Source organism: Coptis chinensis, chromosome 1 (assembly GCF_015680905.1).
Source record: "Coptis chinensis isolate HL-2020 chromosome 1, ASM1568090v1, whole genome shotgun sequence".
In the NCBI taxonomy this organism is placed as follows: Eukaryota; Viridiplantae; Streptophyta; class Magnoliopsida; order Ranunculales; family Ranunculaceae; genus Coptis; species Coptis chinensis.
In genome coordinates this window covers 78965772-78987180 of record NC_141456.1, presented here as the reverse complement: position 1 = coordinate 78987180, position 21409 = coordinate 78965772, and the positions used below count along the sequence as shown (strand labels likewise).

Genomic DNA, 21409 nt, shown 5'->3' with positions numbered 1-21409 from the left:
ATGACATTTGCAAACTCGCCGAAAAGTTTTATTGTGGAGACTTCACGAAGCAAGATATACATCATTTGAGAAGTCAACTGCAACGTTACAAACTTGATGTGCTCAAGCATCATCTTTTTCAGAAATTGTCTACCATCTTCGAATTATGTCAAAGACTAGTTGAAACAAGAAAGATAAAGATCTATTATTTGATTGATAGATTTATTCGTCTTGTCTTGATACTTTCTATTTCCACGAAAACTACAGAACAAGCATTCTTAGCTATGAAATTGCTCAAAACACAGCTTCGTAACAAGATGGGGGATGAATTTCTTGCAGATTGCATGGCAATTTATATTGAATGGGAATTTGCTAAAGAAGTTGATTTGGATGCAATAATAGATGTATTTGATAAGAATCCAGCCACGCAGGTCAAAACTTCACTAGTGTGATGCTAATGTGCTATGTTATTCTTGCACATTTCTTTGTTTTGTTTGTCTAGGTCTATAATGAAAACACTCGTTTGTCCATTTTGGGTAAGGTAATAAAAGCGATAACTCTTTTGTTTATAATGCTAGCTAATTATGAACTCAAATATATATTCATATAATTTTCTATAGACATTGATTATTGGTTCCTAAAAAAATCTTTAAAGATTAACTCCATGGCAGCCCCTCCTGATTAAATCCTGGATCCGCCCCTGGGAACATGAATCTAAGAAAAGCAGAAAAGAGGTTTTGAATATAATACACTATAGCTATGATTTAAAATTGGATCTGGTGAGCTTCTACCTTCTCAGCCGTAGATGATGGTTGAATGATGAGGTTATAGTCTATCTAACTAAGTAATTAATGTGTGCTATATGTGAGCCTTACCCTCTTACCAGAATCTAACTGATTATTATTATTATTATTATTATTATTATTATTATTATGTTCCCTTATTTTATTGTGTACGAAGTTGATTTCTACGTACCTAGAGTTGCTTAGGCGGGGTCATACAGTAGGAAGGATGTCTGTCGAATTACCTCATAGAAGACCCGATTATGAAACTTACACTATTTTGCCAGACACATTGTTCAAGGTATTAAACAACAAAACCAATACTAAACCAGGAACAACAAACTAAACCATAATACCTCATAATACGTCATACATTAGGAAGGATGTATGTCGAATTACCTCATCGTACGGCACGAACAAATACTAGTACACAACAAAACCAGCCAGGAAGACCACCAAACTAAAAAAATAAAATCCCAATCCAAAATTTGATCTATTCATCACAGCTTACGCTGACTGGTTACCACAAATACTTTGCATCGAGATACATTCGTCATAAATAAATATCAACAATATGCAAATCAATTCAATGATTTTATTCTGCCTCAAAGAATGAGAATTTTAAAACCACTAATGCACAAAACCAGAAGGACCACCATGACGGCAAGCCCAAGCCCAAAAGTACGTAGACCATGGTTGGGTTCGGGGTGGCCCAATTAAGTTGCAGGAGTGCACGACACCCCAGATTAAAACAATCTTCGAACTTTCTCTCACCAGTTCGTGCTTCAAAACCTCAACAACAATCAGGTAAACTCCTATTTTATTCATCAACTTATTTTCCCATGAAATTTTGTTAGCAAATTTTTTTTCAATTAATTTAAGTCATTGTACTACTGTTTAACTACTACTACTAAACATGCCCATCTTTAAAACACCATTTAATGGCTATTCAGTTAAGTTTAATCCTTTTTATGAAAACCGTTTAGCAGTAGGAACATCACAAAACTTTGGAATACTAGGCAATGGAAAAATTCATGTTCTAGACTTAAATCCATCAGGCCCCATCATTGAAATTTCCGTGATTCGACACTGGCGATGGTGTTTCTGACGTTACATTGTCTAAAAACAATGAAAATCTACTTGTTCGCTATTGCCGATGGTTCGCTTTAAGGCTGTATGACCTTGCATTACCACCAACTCAAAACCCGATACGTTCGTTACATGAACATACTCGTGAAGTGCATTCGGTTGATTGGAATCCGGTTAGGAGGGATTCATTTTTAAGTTCTTCTTGGGATGATAGTGTAAAGCTTTGGACTATTGATAGGCCTATAAGTGTTAGAACTTTTAAGGAGCATGCTTATTGTGTTTATTCGGCGATATGGAACCCGCGGCATGGGGATGTTTTTGCTTCGGCTTCGGGTGATTGTACACTTAGAATTTGGGATGTTAGAGAGCCTAATTCTACTATGATTTTACCTGCACATGATTTTGAGATTTTGTCTTGTGATTGGAATAAGTATGATGATTGTTTACTTGCTACTGCTTCGGTTGATAAGTCGATTAAGGTTTGGGATGTGAGGAGTTTTCGAGTTCCTGTAACAGTTTTAAATGGGCATAGTTATGCTGTGCGGAGAGTTAAATTTTCACCTCATAGGGATAGCTTAATTGCGTCATGTTCCTATGACATGACTGTATGTTTATGGGATTATAAGATTGAGGATGCACTTGTTGGGAGATATGAAAACCATACGGAATTTGCGGTTGGAGTGGATATGAGTGTACTTGTTGAGGGTCTTTTTGCGAGTACCGGTTGGGATGAGCTTGTTTATGTATGGCAGCATGGAACTGATCCAAGGGCGCCTTGAAGAAAATTTGTTTTTTGTTTTGGAGCAGGAGAAGTGTAATTGGAAACAATGCTTAACGTACAGAGAGAAATTGAGGGGGAGAAACTCTCTATTAAAATTTTCCAGCAAGCACCTCACCTAGATCAACTAATTAGAAGCAATTATCATGTGTGGGGAGACGTCCAAGAGAGAGAGCTGGGATTTGTTGGTGTTAATTTGCACGGGATGTTTTCGAAACCGAAGTTCAATTCCCGCGGGAATTCTGGATTTGCTTTCAACTAGTGAGTAATCATTTACCCAAGGTTTAATTCTATATTTGCCTGACTAATATGCAATGAATTATGTTATTTGATGGATAGTAGTCTTTCTGTTTTTAACACCAATTTCTGATGGACTTTTGATTGGAGTTTTGGCATGATATTTACCATTAGAAACTTTGTATAACTTGTTAGTAAATCATAATAGAGGTGGAGAGGAATATTCAAACCAATTGATAATCATAGTTGATTTAATTGTTTGGGTCCATACATATATAGATGGTGTCTGCACTTTAATTTAATTGTTGTTTCGGAGTCTTGGCTAGAGATGATGAGTGAACGATTATCGCTCATCTATTGAACTTTCTTTTATACGGTAATGATAATCTCATTATTTGGTTTCCTTAGTAATTGGGCTATACTGTTGATTTTTCACCTTATTCTATTCTTCATAGAAATTTTGGTGTGTTTGCCTTGTTGTTAAGGTGGTGTTCATTTGGTGTAACTCGGTCGAGAAGTTAACCCGTCAGAAAACAGGTTCTGCCCCAGTTTTGGAACCGCCTTTTAACATAATTAGGCTATGATTCAAACCCTTGTCGAAACATGAAAAATAATTTCTGTGTGCCTACGTTCTAGCCCAATTGGCCTCATCACGTTCCGGCGCCTGTGGAGAAAGATTTTGTGTTTAGAAGTTTGGTCGGCAGAAAACAATGCGTCAAAAATCAGTTTCTGCACACTGTATTTGAGTCCAGCTTTCACATATTTCGAATGAGATTGAGAATTTTTGTAAAGCGTAAGAAAGTAAGTTCTGTGTGTTACCTTTACAATGCAAAAAGCCTCGTTGCTTTTGGATAACTGTGGAAAGAGTTGTGCTATCTCGAAGATGGTCCGTCAGAATTCTTGTTCGCTGAAAATTAGGATTTTTACTAAGTTCGCGCTATAATTACTCCTCGATAAATTGGCATTGGGACTTCGAGTTCTACATGAAAAAGTAAGTGTATATATCCTAGTTTTCAAATAATCAAGTGGTGTATTATTTGGATAACTGTAGAAAACGTTATTGTATTGGTAAGTTGGCTAGAAAACCTACCATGTTCTCTTTTTATGTGCAAGAACCTATTTTGGAAAATATTTCTAGTAACGAACAAAAAGTTTCTTAAACCTTTCTTGGGTGTTTTGTATAGTGTTTGTAGCCTATGTTTCGATTGTGGTTTTGTTTGGAACTGACATGAATCTTAAGATAGTTTTGGAGACCCAAAAGTATAATAAAAATCCGTTTTTGAGCAATTCTAACTTATAGGTTTATTGTGCATCATTAGGGCTGAAACTTTATATATGATGTTTTGAATATGAACGTTATCTAAAGCGAGAATAATGATTATTTTGCGCACGGTTATGTATGACAATTATGTTTTTAGTTAAGAGTTATATAAGGCTTGATTCTAATCTTGAGAAATTGGATATTTGTGTAACTATCGTGGTCGTGGTTAGGGATATTTGTGTGTTATATTATAATGATTTTAGACTATGTAGTTAAGTTTGAATTAATATATATATGTTAGCTAGTTTTACTCGTTTAAAATATGCTTTGTAGGATGATATTATCATATAACGATGTAGGTAAATATACTAACATTCTTACAGGTGTGGATTATCATATAACGATTTTGAACAAGGTAAATTTATTTTATTTATTGGTTAACTTTGATAAAATGACGCCTCTAGAGGAACTAACAATCATGATGTAAATTTTATAATGTTTTTAGTAGATTTTAGACGCGTTAGAGAAACTAATGTCTTCCAAGGGAAGGAACTAAATTGTCTCGAGAAGTAAGGGTTACTTAACTGTTCTGGCATTCGTTGAGGCGGTTAAGTAATTGGGTTGAGTAATGAGATATATATTGTTATGATTTTCAGGTTATGACATGATTAAAATTTATGAAATGTTGAAAATAAAAAGGGAGTTTTGCCGGAATTTTTGTAGGATTTTCCTGTCTTTGTATAGTTTGGGTTTTGCTTGGTTGGTTTGTATCACGTCTCGAGTTTTGTAATGATTGTAAATGTCACGTGCATTTGGTATTTAGTCATTATAAAATTTGGGGTATGACAATAACATAATGATGTCTCCTCCATGTATCATTTCCCTAAAAGAGATTGACGAGGTGAGACATTATGGTGGAACTTTTATAACTATGATTTTAAAGATTGAAATGGTTTACTTCTTATTTATATGCATTTACATATAATGCTACTTATGCCCAAAAAGATTTGCAATGTAGTTTTAGACTCAACTTGTGTTTTGCATTGTTCTGTAGTTGATAAGCATCTATGGAGAAGCGCTAAAAGCTACATAACTGCATTATAGCATCAGAAGAACTATTGAAGAACCATTTGGGCAAAAAGTCCAGACCTGCATTATAGCATCAGAATAACCGTTGATAACAAAAGAATTGAAGCGAAGGAGTTGCATTGTGAAACCCCACTAAGCAAAGACACTTGATTCCAACGCATGAGCAATTACACAAAAAATACTGATGTTAATCTTTCAAGTTTTCTTTCAATCTTAGAAGAAACACTAATCTGATATATTTTATTTTCATGTATCTTGCACGGATTCTACCTATGCATGAGAGTAGTTCTTTTCTTGGAGATGGAGGGTCAAACTCAAAGTAATCATTTGACTATATTCCTCCGAATATCAATCCAGGAGATTTAGGAACCGTTGAGATCAAGCTGCTCCCATTTTATTTAAAAGACAAAAAAAACAAAAAATCAAAAATGAAACGATCAAACAGCAGCAAATTGTTACAAATCATGGCAAATGATATTTGTCTAGTATCATCAAGCACTCGCAAATTTAAATTTGCTATAAATAATTTACAATTGTCTCATGGAAAATTTGCCATTAGCAAAATTGTGACAAAATTTGCATTTTTTTTAAAAAGATTATAGGGTTGAAGCCGACAAATTTGCATTTACCATAACTCCTATCAAACATAACCTAAATAATACAGTTTTTTTAAAAAATCAACCATAGTTTTAATAAATCCATGATCGATTAAATAAATAAATAAATCCATGGTCCATAAAGTGAATAGACATTTTGGATTCTCCCATAGGTAGTAAGTGAATAGAAATTTTGGATTCTCCCATAGGTAGCAATGACAATAGTAGGGAAAGAGTACCTCATGAAAGTTTCTCCCAAATCAATAAAAGATGACTCTTGCTACAAGTGACAACAGAGGCACAAGTGCGTCTTCAACCATTTTCTTGCTCACTCTAGCTATGATGCTTCTAAAATTGTTTGATGTGAACGCCATGCATGCTTACTCCTCCGTACATGCCATGAATCAGAGTCCAGGTTGGACAGTTCATCTCCTAGTACGTCGAGTCTTTATGTAGTGCTTACCTTTTGGGAAATTGGTCTTACACTCCTAGCAATGTACTCAGCATTGCGAGGGTCACACGTAAACAAAATCTCCTGACAGCCAGTTTTTTACAGTTGTACGTGTTGTAGATAGTCCAGTCATGCACACGGCGTGCATTTTTAAATGAGAGAAGGGGGAATATCCCACAATATATAGGCCATTGTATTAAGACTTAATTCCTGTGCTTAGATACCATGTCAGAGAGAAGAGGCAAATCATTGCAAGACAAAACTCTGGCCATTTCAAAAGTTGATAAACTAAAGAGTTTAGAATAGAATGTAGCTGCTTTTTTGTGTCATTGTTACTTAAGACTGTTAAGAGCTAATGGCTTATGCAATAGCTTTTCTTTGCTAATGGCTCGCATTAATGTTCATTAACTTCATTGTTTCACTCTTTCTAGGTGATTGGACCCACTCAATAACCTCCGAGAGACTCCTAGAGTGCATCTCTAGAAAACCATATACCCCTGTCCATATCAGAAATGTGCGAATAAGTGATTACGAAAACATAAATCTTGCTATTAGGCTGGGTGAAATGGCTCCTCATTCCCTCAAAAGTGGAGGGAGTTGCGGTGGTTTTTGCCCCTTATCTCCATAATACTCTCTATAGAGAGAAATATTAAAGAATAGAGAGTGCATTCCACGCGAGTTGAAATGGCGTGGTTTGTAAAAATCCAAATGGCGCCACTTAAAGTGGCGTGGAATGCATTTTTCAATTTCATACAGCGTCATTTGAAGTGGCGTGGTTTGTAAAATCCCAAACGACGCCACTTGAAGTGGCATAGAATACATTTTTTTTTCAAAAATTCCGTGCCGGTGGAAATGGCGTAGAATGGTCCGAACCATTAGACACCAAAATTGACTCCCCATCCTCAAAACACTATTTTTTGGTGGAATGGAGATAGAGAGTGATGCACCATTGGACTCAGCCTTAGTAGTTTTGGTTTCTCTCCCCCAACAAAGAAGATTGCTGTTACAGGTATTATTCAAGGAGGAATCGACATTTTATTCATTGTTTCCTCCCAATTCCATATCATCATCAATCAGCACCCGTCACAATCTTAGGTATAATCTTAATAGAATCCCCACATGAAGATAAGGCATGATTTCACAATATTGAATACTAATGAAGAAGAAAATAAGGTTAGGGGTTGGAGGGATGTGCTTTTGTTCATTTCCTGGAAACCATTTTACTTGCTTGTCCACACGCTTGTCCGAGTCTTACTTTAGGAGAGTGATGTTGTCCTAATCACCTATCCACCACTCATGTTACAACTAAAAATAAAATAAAAAAAGACTACATAATTTTATACTAGGGATGCAGGTGCTACTAGCAAAAGTCGGTAAAATTTTTAGGTGATAATACTAGATATTTGGTGCTCGAACCGCATCAAAAGATTATTCATAGGCTTGCCAAAAAAATAATAATAAAAAAAAATAATAATAATAACGTGGGATAGGTGCTCAACACACATTTTTTTCTCAATGGCTACTACACTCTCTTTCAAATATGTATGTTGTCGTTGATTACTACCAATTTATTTTAGCTCAACTCTTATCCAGTCCAAAAACATTTGAGTTAATAAACTTTTTCTTTACACAGTATTACAGATACACGCTTTATTTTAACAAATTAACTTTGATACCCTCATATAATAATCATGACCATAGTACAATACTGCAATGTGTCGTCTAATTTGTTTTTCCCATTATCCATTGATCCACAATCAGATTAATCTAATCACTGTACCAAACCTTTTCTAAAAGTCTAACTCAAGAGATAATACAATCATGTTGTAAACTTTATTCCTTGTAGGCTTTTTTAATTTCAAGATTTTGCACTACATCTCCTAACAACAAAGTGCATAATTCATTATGTGTTGACCATTTATCTCAAATCAAGAATCCGATTACATGGCCAAGGTTAATTGATCGTTTTTAGTTCTCAACTTCTCACATGTTTATCGGGGACGAACTTTCTTAAGGTACAAATAGCTAATGAACTTTTGCAATTTGTCAAAAGTTCTTATCCATATATTTTGCCTGACTTCTATCGAATGTACAGAACCTGGGTTCCACCATGAGCCAATCATTTGCAGTACGGCACCATTCACAATAGGTAGAGGATAAAACTCGAACACATCAGTTCTTTTTAGTGTTGGGGAAAACGATACAAACGATCCCAATAAAATAACTTGCGCTTGGACAATCTACTACTCCAATAAAAAACTAATCTTTCACTATAACCAACAACCACAATCATAAATTATGGATATAACTATCACAAACAAGCAATATAAATAGGGTCTCTTAAATACACGCTCCAGTTCCTAAGAGGACACTCTCCGACTCGGGAATCGGTTTTGGTTAAGAGTAACCCAGCCGGTTTACTAAAAAATTAGAGGGGAACTTAGAGGGGAACGCTCCAGAAACCGGGTGACTTTCTATTCATTATTTTAGTATTATTTTCATAGGTTACTAACATTGTAAAATACCTTCGAGACTTTCTCTTCTCTCCTCCTCCCTGCCACCCCCACCGCCTCCTCTCCTTTCTTTACGTTTAAACTACTATAAATAAAAAAAAAAAAAAAAAAAAAAAAAAAAAAAAAAAATGGTTGAGCTTCTCAAGAAACTTCAGAAAGTTATGAACAGTAACGTTATGACAGTTCGTTCTAACGAGTTTATTTTTAAAAGAATAGGATTTGCTATCCAGAAAGGACTTGCAGCGCAACTTGTTACACATTTGTTCTAATTATTTGTAAAATTCCTTATCAGTATTAATAAAATTTTCACTTAAAAAAAAACACCCGAGTCTCGCTTTGTTTGGAGTTTTCGCTTTGTTTTTTGGAGAAATTGGATTTTGGTAGTGGGATTCTAAATTGAAGAAATTACATTTACTGTTCAAAGCATAGTAAAGTAGTATCTAGTTGCTGACAATTACTCAAAATGTTGGTGTTTAGTTGCTGAAAAATATTGGTATCTAGTTGCTGAAAATTGTAATAGTAACGAAATTAAAACTCAATTTCGCTATCAAGTTGCTAATTTGATAAATGGTATCTAGTTGCTGCAAATTGCTCAAAATTTTGGTGTTAAGTTGTTGAAAATTGTATTTGTAAAGCGGTAACCAGTTACTAAAACTCAATTTCGGTATCCCTAATTTGAGAAAATTGCTCAAAATTTTGGTGTTCAATTGTTGAAAATTGTAATCGTAAAGCGGTAACCAGTTACCGAAATTAAAATTCAATTTCGGTATCCAGTTGCTAATTTGATAAATGGTATCTAGCTACTAAAAATTACTCAAACTTTTGGTGTTCAGTTGTTGAAAATTGTATTTGTAAAGTAGTAACCAGTTACTAAAACTCAATTTCGGTATCCCTAATTTGAAATAATTGGGTGAAATATTGAGATGTCTAACCCTAAACCCTAAACCCTAAATTGAAATATTGATAAATGGTATCTAGTTGCTCAAAATTTTGGTGTTTAGTGGTTGAAAATTGTATTTGTAAAACTCAATTTCGGTATCCCTAATTTGATAAATGGTATCTAATTGCTCAAAATATTGGTGTTTAGTTGCTGAAAATTGTATTTGTAAAGCGGTAACCAGTTATCGTAATTAAAACTCAATTTCGGTATCCAGTTGCTAATTTGATAAATGGTATCTAGTTACTGAAAATTGCTCAAACTTTTGATGTTCCATTGCTGAAAATTGCTCAAACTTTTATTTGGTGTTCTGTTGTTGAAAATTGTATTTGTAAAGTAGTAACCAGTTACCGAAATTAACATAAGATTGAGAAGACTACAACATTCTACGATTCCTCTTTTTTCCCCTTCCCTTTCACAATAACTTTTGTCCCAAACCCATGACATATGTTGTCAACTTCCACTTCCAATTCCAATGTAAGCTTTCAATGTGTTTAAATTGGACTTAAATTCAATAAAAAGAAAATAATTAGACATATACCCAACTTAAAGAAAATAATTGAAGTAGAGAAGACAAGTCAAACAAATTATCTTGCAAGTGTGTGGATTGGGTGAGTTTTCATGCTCACCACCTCCCATAGTTTTAAGTTTTTGTAATTTTCTATATTAGAAATTGAATGGAGAAGAAGTGTTTAAAGAGAAGTAGATTTGAGGGTGGGGAAAGAAAGAGAGTAGAAAAAGGGCTAAAATTTGGGTTTGAATTTAAGTTTCAATTTGAGGGGGAAGCCAAAAAGTTGAAAATGAGTTTTGAGTTTGATTTTGAGAGGGAAATTCAAATCAACCTAAAAAGTGAATAAATTGATTTCGAAATTTCATATAAACAATTGGGCAAAATATTGAAATAGTATTGAATTATTGAATAATAGGTCGAAATATCAAAATTGTTTTGAAATATTGAAATAATTGGTCAAAATGAAAACTCAATTTCGGAAGTCGAGATATCAAAATAATTGAAATATTGAAATATCGAGATGTCTAACCCTAAACCCTAAACCCTAAATTGGGAATATTGAGGAATCTCAGATTTTGATACCATTACAAATTAAAATAATAAAAATAAAAAACATATATAATAAAATAGGTGTTAGATTAGATAATGAATATTAACTTCCAAATGTACTAGATGATAGATACTATATTCAAAATATAGTTAGAACTGTATTTTTTTTTTTTTTTTTTTTCCCGAAATATAATTCTATTATTATTAGAACTGTATTGGCTAAACCCTAAATTTATGTACAGTTGCTACATACCAATTATGAAATCATAAATAATAACCAAAATGTTTTATTATGGAATGTAAAATGGGTTTAAATTATATCATTTAATCAAATTGTAATTTGTTGGTAAAAATTTAGATATTAAATCGATTCAAATAAAGTCTAGTTAGAACTATACTGTTTCAAACCCTAAATCCTAAACATAAGTAAAGTTGTTACTAATTCTGAAATAAAAAATTACAACCCAAACGTTTTATTATAGATTGGAGAACGGGTTAATTTAAATAATTATATTGTCTAATTCAATTTTAATATGTTGGTAAAAATTTAGATATTAGATTCAAAGTGTAGTTAGAAATGTACTAATTCAAACCCTAAACCCTAGACATAAGTATAGTTGCTACCAATTCTGAAATAAAAAATTATAACCTAAACGTTTTATTATAGATTGGATAATGGGTTTAAATTATATTATATAATCCAATTTTAATTTGTTGGTAAAAATTTAGATATTAGATTCAAAGTCTAGTTAGAACTGTATTTATTCAAACCCTAAACCCTAGAGACATGTACAATTGCTACCAATTCGAAAATAAAAAATTATAACCTAAATGTTTTCTACTTGTTAGAATTAAGTTATATATCACCTAAAATAACTACAAATAAGTTAAAATATGCTAATTATTAATCAAATTATTATCAAAATTATTATCAAATAGATGATGAAACATTTAAATATTGGAATTTGACAACATAGCAACAAGATACTGAATGGTTTAAGAATTTTCGGTGTCTATATATTGTATATTTACTTGGTAAATGGTAACCCGACACTATAATTTATGGTTATGTTTCAGCAACCCGTTACCGTGGTTTATAGTATTTTACGGCAATGTGTTACCGTTCCTCAAAATAGCACATACATCAAGATTACACAAAATTTATTTTGAAATCTAAGATTCAAACTATCGTAATCCATTTAGTTTCAATTCCATTAGGCAATTTCAATTACATTAATCTCCAATTTATTCTTTTTCATGTTCAATTGGTTCTTATAACATCATATAATCTTCAATTTATTCGACATTGAGATATGGGTAGTTGTATTGCGATAAATAGTTCATTTGAGAGTTGGGTAATGATACATACTCCATTTGAGAGTTAAAATATAGAGGTATTGAGAGTTGAGAAGTAGAGGAAAATTGAGTTGAGTTGAGTCAAGAAAAATTGAGTTGGATGTAGATAATTGGAGAAAGAGAGTGTATTTTGATAGTGTATAGAGTTGCATAGTGCAAATTAGTTAGTTAAGGGTAATAGGAGGTTACCACTATTTTTTATGGGGAGTGCCCTCTAAGAAAAAATGGGTTTTAAGTTGGGACACAAATGTAATAACAAATTTCCGGTCGGAGAGTGCCCTCTTAGAAATTGAGAGTGTATTTAAGATTACCCTATAAATATTAGAGAAAGTAAAACATACCACAACACAAAGATGTACCATGGTTCAGCCAATGATGCACCATGGTTCAGCCAATGATGCCTACTTCCAGAAGAGCTAATCCTTTTTATAAGTATGGAAAGGAAGATTACAATCACTCCTCTCAAGTCTCTCCACCTTACTAGATCACTCCTATCTCCTTACAAGTTTTTCTTTTTGCAAGGGTTTTCTTTCAATTTTGATTGCTCTCAAAATTGGGTTTCTATTCAAGACTTGGTTTTCCAAAACCTAACTTCTGTTTTATAGTAATCTGAAATTTCGGCGCGTCTGTGAAATTTCGCGTTACTGTGGAAAAAATCAGAACCTGCAAGTTTTAGGCATGAGCGCGCCCGCTCTTAGATAGGCAAATCCGAGCGCGCGCGCGCCCTCTTATTTTCCCAGCTCAAAAAGTCCAATAACTTTCGTGTGCACAAACTGGAGACCATGCTCAAGTTCTGAATTCTTCTAAGGCATGAGAATGAGCGCGACCTCGCGCCTTCCCCAAAGCATATTGAGCGCGACCCGCGCCTTCAACTATACTGATCAGATGCCTTCTTCCTCACGCTCCCATGGTGAGGGATAAAACCAACAATCTCCCCCTCCCGATCCATGAGGGGGGATACCTCCATGCATTTCCAAATCAACAGGAGGAGTGTGCTACCATTCCGGTAGTAGCACAACAAATATCAAACTTACCTTTCGGTAAGACTTTGGTCATCATATTCGACCCGTTCTTGTCGGTATGGATCTTCTCAATACACAAATGCTTGTCTTCGAGAACTTCTCTAATCCAATGATAACGCACATGTATGTGCTTGGATCTAGAATAAAAACTAGGATTCTTGCACAAATGGATGGCGCTCTGACTGTCACATAAAACTACAAACTGTTTCTGCTTTAGCCCTAGTTCATCGAAAAACCTCTTCATCCATAGCATCTCTTTGCAACACTCAGTGGCTGCAATATACTCGACTTCTGTAGTGGAGGGGCAACACACTTTTGCAACTTAGATTGCCAAGAAACTGCTCCCCCTGCAAAAGTAAATAGATAACCAGAGGTGGACTTTGTAGAGTCAGCATCACCTGCCATGTTTGCATCTGTGTAGCCTTCAAGCAAGGTCTTACTTCCACCATAACAAAAACACACTTTGGAAGTGCCCTTGAGATATCTCAATATCTACTTAACACCTTTCCAATGCTCTTTACCCGAATTTGACAGAAAACGGGTTACAACACCAACGACGAAAGCAATATCCGGTCTTGTACACACCATTGCATACATTAAGCTGCCCACTGCGGATGCATAAAGAATCTTTTCCATTTGACTCTGCTCATGCTCACCCTTTGGACACATATCTTTGGTCATACGGAACTGGCCATCAAGCGGACAACTGACTGGCTTCGCTTGATCCATGTTGAATGTCTTCAACACCTTCTTAATGTAACTTTCTTAAGAAAGCCACAACTTCCCACTCTTTCTGTCACGAGTGATCCGCATACCAGGTATCTGCTTTGCTTGACCCAAATCCTTCATCTCAAAAGACTTACTCAAATCTTTCTTCAGCTTGGATATTTTGTTGATGTTCTGGCCAACTATCAACATATCATCCACATACAACAAGAACACTATGAAACTTTATGTACAAACATACAATGACCGAAAGCGGACTTCATGTAGCCATACTTCACCATAAAGGAATCAAACTTTATGTACCACTGTCTTGATGCCTGCTTCAACCCATACAAACTCTTTATCAGCTTGCATACTAGGTGCTCCTTGCCTTTGACCTCAAACCCCTCTGTTTGGTCCATGTAGATATCCTATTCAAGGTCTCCATGAAGAAAAGTTGTCTTGACATCTAGTTGCTCAATCTCTAGGTTCATACTTGCGGTCAGACCCAATACCACCCTGATAGAAGTCATCTTAACTACAGGAGAGAAAATTTCATCAAAGTCAATACCTTTCCTTTGATCGAATCCCTTCACAACAAAGTGAGTTTTGTGCCTTGGGTGTGGATTATTCTCCTCAAGCTTGACTTTGAAGATCCACTTATTCTTGAGAACTTTTCTTTCTTTCGGTTTCTCAACTAAGTCATAAGTGTGATTCTGATACAAAGAATCAATCTCATCATGCATGGCCTTCAACCACTTCTCCTTGTTTATACCTTCAAGAGCCTCCTGATAGTACATAGGTTCTCTACCATCAGATAGTAAAACATACGTATGTGGTGGATACATGGTTGAAGCTTGTCTATCTCTGTCGGACCTCCTTACCCCATATATCTTCTTGTGGCTCAGGAGGATGCACTTTATCCCATCATGAGCTATAGGATCATCATCATGAGCTTCAAACCCATGGTTTTTTGCATTCTCAATGCTTTCTACACGTTCCACAGTAGGAACTTCTGGTTCTAAGTCAACAAGATCATCAATGAAAGCTTCTAGCTTCTCACCAAAGTCTGTTATGGTTAGGTCTTCTAAGAACACAACATCTCGACTTCGGATTACCTTCTTGTTGATAGGATCATATAGTTTGTAGCCAAACTTCTCATCCCCATAACCCAAAAAAATGCACTGCTTAGCTTTGTCATCAAACTTGGATCTTTCATCCATGGGAATATGAACAAATGCCCTGCACCCAAATACCCTCAAGTATCCATAATCAACATCTCTGCCTGACCATACTCTCTCTGGATAATCACTATTCAGAGGCTTCGAAGGCGATATGTGATCATAATATGAAGACTCTATTATCTCAAACTTGTCCTTTTGAATATTCATTTCCTTCCTTCTTAAACCATCTCCTAATCCCCGCAACACCTAATAAAGACCTCTAGCTCAATTAGGAATAGGTTAGTGTGATAGTAAGTGGCAGATGTGTTTGATCGACTCTGGCTTCCTTGTTTGTCATTGAGATTGTAAGGTAAAGTGTGCCCACTGCACACTGGAGTAGCGAAACTTGAGCAGAAAAATCAAAGTTGTTTTTGTTTTGACATTTATGTGAGGACCTACTTAAGGACGCTATTCCGAGTTTTTCAGAAACGAACCTGCTAGGCATTTCATAGTATTACTCATAGTATATATATTTGTATCATAGATGATTGATTATTATGCATATATTAATTATCTTAGGTTTTTGACTTGGTTATTCTTATTCATTTGCTAGTGAGAAAAATAGATAGTTGAGACATGAATGAGGAAATAATAGTTTTATTTCTTAGTCGTTGTAGTATAGATGAAGTTTGTGAGTACCTTCACTGGAAAACTCTCACGAGGCTATAACTCGTCCACTAGGGAATTCCTAGTGGTTTAAGGCCTTGTTGCATATGGTCAATGCAATCGCACTCAGCGAAACGAGAGTAGTTAGAACTCCATTTTTGGTCACTTATTCTAATTTCTCATATTTGCTTGAGGACAAGCAAAATTCTGTTTGGGGGTGGTTTGATAAGAGCCCAAAACTGTAGTTTTAACCCTGTAACAGTCATACTTTTAGACCAATTATGTAAGTAATAATTAAGAGTTAATACTGATTACGTGTTTTTATGCGTTTCAGGCTTCAAAGTCAATTATGTGCAGAAATGTACCACTTTGATGAGATAAAGGAGAAATGGTTGGTTGCTAAGGAGTTCTGTGATTAAAGGCCAAGATTCAAGAAGACAAAGCCTTTCTAAAGACCGGTCAAAGCTGAAAAGTCAAAGTCAACGCGGGCAGAAACAGCACACAAGTCAGCAGAACTGCCAAAGGTCGTATCTTTAGACTCAGACCTCGTAATTGGGTCTACCTTATGTCAAAACGGCCAGCTCGGAAAGAGCTTTCCAATGGTCCAAGCCTTGGCCCAATCAGAGGAGCGAAAGTGGACGAAAAGTCTGTCGAAGCCAACTGCAGCTGAAGAGGCTTTTTTGGACTGAAAGAATTGGGTTTTGGGCCTGATTCTCTGGCCCAAAACATGGCTCCAAGCCCATGCACAATTTTTGGATCTGAACATATAAAAACAAAAGCTTAGCTCTTTGTTAATGGTAGCTAGTTAGACCTAAAAATATAGATAATTCTAGATCTAGTTTTCATTAAATAAAAATTAAGTTTAGTTCATTTCAATTCTTGTTTTAGATTAATCTTTAGAATCATTGTTCTTCATTAGTTGATAAATAAAATAGCTAGTTTGTCAATTTCGTTTTTGTCATTTACAATTGTTTAGATCTAAATTCCCTTATTACTTGTTATTAATTTCCTAGTTATTACTGGCGATTTAAATTATTGTTTAGATAAATTGCATAAAGATAGAATTTTCATATGATGTCTAGTTTTAAATCAATGGGAAATGATAGTGGTATGAATCAAGGTTAAACCTCCATTAGAGGGGTTGAAGAAGCCTTAATGACGCTTGATCTTTGTTAAACTTAGGAATCGCCATGATAATTATTCCACTCTAGAAACGATTAATTCACCATAAAAATGGGTTTAATCGCTCACATGCTAGTTATGAATTGGTAGAAATGCCATGTATAATTAGGGATTATAATTACTATTTTGATATGCAAAGCATTCAATTTGGATCACGACGAGTCTTTGTTAGTAGGATTAAGTCGAGTTAAGGTGGATTCAATTTCCTTTAATTCTTTATCTAGATTCAAACCCTTAGCATTCTCTCATTTCGTTATTTGTAACTTGTTAATTGTTTTCCCCTCGTAGTATAGAATTCCCTTCGTAAATCTCTCACTAGACTTAAGACCGATTAATTAGACTAGAAATCATTCCATGCTAAAGAACTAGGAGTGGAACGAATTTGTTACTCCACTCTATTTTGATATAATTGAGAGTAGAAAAATTGATAAATTAAGCACGTATTTAAGTTTTAGTTTACTTACGTTTTGAGTTTTATCATTCATTTCGTAGGTAAACTATCATTTTTATGTTTATCACAAGGATCTCTGAGTGACAGGAGCTATCGTGTGCATCATTTCTTGTCTTCTCGTAGAGGTATTCTAATGCCTTCCACAGGTTGAAAGTGGTGGTCTCTTAGGAAGCAAGGCAGATTACATTGTTGTCAATTCATTGTCTAATGCACCCAATCACTTTTTCATCAAGCGTCTTCTACTCAGCCGCGACAATTGTGTCTGGTTTTACTACTCTATTCTCAATGGGTTGTGCCAAGTCATTGTAATAAAGCAAGCCTTCCATCATGGCTTTCCAAATAGTATAGTTACCTCTATTTAGACTAGTCATGCAAGTGTTTACATAATGGTCCATCTCTACAAGCTTTTTTAACTCAAACCTCCTCTTATGAATTTTATCAAACACCTTCTGGGCAAGATTTGGATAACAACCTTGTTGGGCTTAATTTGACCTGGCTTTGATAACACTTGTTGGGGAAAACGATACCAATCGATCCCCACTAAGATAGTTTGCACTTGGACAACCTACTACTCCAATCAAAAACTAATTTTTCACTACAACCAAAAACCACAATCCTAAACTATGGATATAACTATCACAAACAAGCAATAGAAATATTAGAGAAAGTAAAACATACCACAACACAAAGATGTACCGTGGTTCGGCCAATGATGTCTACTTCCACAAGAGCTAATCCTTTTATAAGTATGGGAAGAAGATTACAATCACTCCTCTCAAGTCTCTCCACCTTACTAGATCACTCCTCTCTCCTTACAAGCTTGTCTCTTTGCAAGGGTTTTCTCTCAATTTTGATTGCTCTCAAAATTGGGTTTCTATTCAAGACTTGGTTTTCCAAAACCTAACTTTTGTTTTATAGTAATTTGAAATTTCGGCACGTTTGCAAAATTTCACTTACTTTGGAAAATATCAGAACCTGCAAGTTTTAGGCATGAGCGCAGGCGTGCTCTCAGATAGGCAAATCTGAGCGCGTGCGCGTCCTCTTATTTTCCCAACTCAAAAATTCCAATAACTTTCGTGTGCACAGACTGAAGACCGTGCTCAAGTTCTGAATTCTTCTAAGGCATGAGAATTAGCGCGACCCTGCGCCTTCCCCAAAGCATATTGAGCGCGACCCGCGCCTTTAACTATACTGATCAGATGCCTTCTTCCTCACGCTCTCATGGTGAGGGATAGAACCAACATTTAGGTGGTGAGCGTAAAAGGCAACCATAGCTAGGTCGGGTGTAAATTAAGTAAATCTTGCCATGGAATTGCCATGTGCAGTGAACTATCTTGGGAGTTAAAAAATGTTCAATTGTTCAATCATTACAATCCGAGAATTCACAGACTTTTTCTGGTGCAGTACACAGTCATACCAATGGTCTATTTCATAGATAACTTCAGCGGTTTGACCTTTTTACTAGTGCACTAGTGGTGTATTATTCATAGGGAATTAAAAACATGAATTTAATTTGTTGATGAACCATTTTGCAATTTAGGATCAGACTCCAATTTTATTGATGGTTACTGTGGCCATGTCTTTGAAATAAAGCTAGGATGGTCAGGTCTTAGAGACATGTTTCTCTTTGCGTATGTAGCATAGGTAATTAGCACCTGATGCCATTACATCATAAGGAAAGAAGCAATAATACGAACTCTTCAACTATATTTGTTCTGGTTACTAATTAAAAAATCATAACACATCACTGCTTTTATGTAGAATACTATTAATCACCAATAGAAACCATACTGTTACTAATTAGACTGCGCGTGAGTCGCTTGAGAAACCCTCCTTCTGATCCTGACCTTCAGTCCATTCTGCATATGGAGCACCATGGATGCTTTAGGTCGAACAATATGACCCTCCACTAGTTCAACATGAAAATTGAATAGCACAGCCGCTATCACCAACTTCATCTGAGTAAAAGCCATGTCCCTACCAATGCAATTCCTTGGACCGGCAAGGAATGTTAAGAATTTAGTTAAGGGAATAGGATTAAGCTTCCCATTTTCGTTGATCCATCGTCTCTCCAGCTTATACCCCAAACAATCTTTCCCCCATACCCATTCCAGCCTTCCCGTTGTGTACATTGAGATTAAGATCATCATCCCTGGCTTCACCATCGTGACATTTGGTAGAACATCTTCCTTTTCAATGCCTTTGTGAGTGGCGGGAACTGGAGGGTATAACCTCAGAGACTCACACAAGGCTGCATGTAAATACACCAATCCCTTTAAATCTTCTGAAGTGAACGCGTAAGGTCCCTGTTGTGACCTACCTCTTCTCCTCCCCTCCTATCCTATTTATAATCCCCCTACTCTCCCTTGGGCCCTCCATCTGTCCCTTCATCTCTCGGTCTATGGATTGCCACGTGGTAAGTTCCCGTACGACGTTAGCGTTTTTCCCGTGCTCCTGCTGGGCACGTGTCCAGATGGTACAACTCCAAGTCAGCTATCCTTCCGCGCCACGGCTCTACGCTGTCGGTCCTCGGCTCTCGGCCTCCATACTTGACTCCCATGTCCACGGCCTTAAATAACAGGCCCTTCGTCCCACATCCAGTCCTCTTCCTGGATCCATTACCCGCCGGTCTCTCGGTCATCATAAATTGGGCCGCTACAATGCCCCCTCTCGAGTCCGCGAACCTCCTGAATGTTCAAGGGCTCGAGAACTTGATTTACCTGCTTTTTTCCTTGGCTTCTGTTTCACGCCTTCCTATCCTTGGCGCACGTGTCCCCTGCGTGCTTGGTTCGGGTCACCTCGTTTCTTGCTCCTCCACGTGTCACCTATCCTCTGGTTCAACTGACGGCTCCTTGGTTTTTTATCCTATTCTTTTCCCTTTTTACCCCCTTCACGCTTCAACTTCTACTCACTTCCTCTTTCCTTCTCATTTCTTTCTCACTTTTCTTCTTCTTCCTTACCAGACGCCATTTTTGAACTTCCCACTTTCTTCCCACACTTCTCTCGCCCTATTTTGCATTCGACCCCTTCCCCTCTCTAGTTTTCCTCCCACTTCTCCACTTTATACACTTCGCCTGCTCAAGCGTTTGCTCTTGCTGCTGGATTGGTGCACCAGGTTGGTAATCTTTACTCTTACCTTTTGCATTTTTTTTCGTGAACCGTTCATATTCCTTAGCTCTCTCCCATGTCGGATTCCCAATCCAACGGTCCGACTTCCTCGCGGTCATATGCGGAGAAGAGAAGACTCCTCCGCCTGATCCCACCGCGGCCCCCTCCACCACTGGGCGGCCTTTCAAACTTCCACCGCCTCCCCCATGCTCCCGCCGACCTAATCTGGAAGCGATTAGGGTTGGCTATGGCATCCCAGACGACATCCTCCTCGAGCACGTGCCCGACGTGACTCACTTCCCTCATCTGGTCCCCTCCAAACCTGGATGCCTCGTGGTCACAGTTGGCCAAATTGTCTCTGGCTTGCAACTACCGCTGTCTCGACTAGATGTCGAAGTATGTAACCACTTCAACATTCCACCCTGCCAGGGTATAGGCAATTTTTGGCGTATCATGTATGCCGCAAACTATTACAACCTCCACCATGAGCCCCGAATAGTCCTCCGCGACATAATTTCTCACTATTACATACCCAAGAGTACCAAAGATGTGAGCGTTGGATATCACTCTTTTCAAGGCCCGTCCGTCTCGAAAGCAGATCCTTCATTCTCAAACTCACCACCTCGGACAAAACTTGGCATCATTACCCCCTGTACGTCTCTAGTAATTTCTTGTCCGCGGATGTTCCATCTGAAGTGACCCTCAACCATCTCACCTTCCTGCCTCGCAGTGAGTTAGCTTTACTGCCTCTCTTTCTTTATTGACTACTATGCGCGGACTCACTTCTTATCTTTATTTTCTCTCATGCGGGTTGGAAGTCTAACTCCAAATCCCGATTTTACGTCGGCTTGAAGTCCGCAATCTTTGAACAAATCCGCAATCTGGGCTCTTCTCAAGCTGAAGTTCTCGGCATAGACCCCTCCCACGGAACCCCCTTATTGACTGACCCCTCTCTGCACACCTTGGGTAAATACTCAGCTCCAT

At 36.7% G+C, this 21409-nt stretch overlaps 1 long non-coding RNA gene and 2 pseudogenes across 2 annotated transcripts; 1 reads left to right on the top strand and 2 right to left on the bottom strand.

The window, feature by feature from the left end:
* The first annotated feature begins 1574 nt into the window (after positions 1–1574).
* LOC147525311 (uncharacterized) lies at positions 1575–5512 on the top strand (annotated as a pseudogene). The gene is made up of 2 exons (XR_015197946.1): positions 1575–2889; positions 5181–5512. The product of XR_015197946.1 is annotated as an uncharacterized LOC147525311 (transcript).
* On the bottom strand, positions 5316–6388 carry LOC147525310 (uncharacterized). Its single transcript, XR_015197952.1, has 2 exons — positions 6051–6388; positions 5316–5598 (listed from the first exon to the last, which is right to left on the bottom strand). It is a non-coding gene; the product is annotated as an uncharacterized LOC147525310 (long non-coding RNA).
* Positions 6389–19113: 12725 nt separating this feature from the next.
* Positions 19114–21409, bottom strand: LOC147525309 (noroxomaritidine synthase 3 pseudogene; annotated as a pseudogene).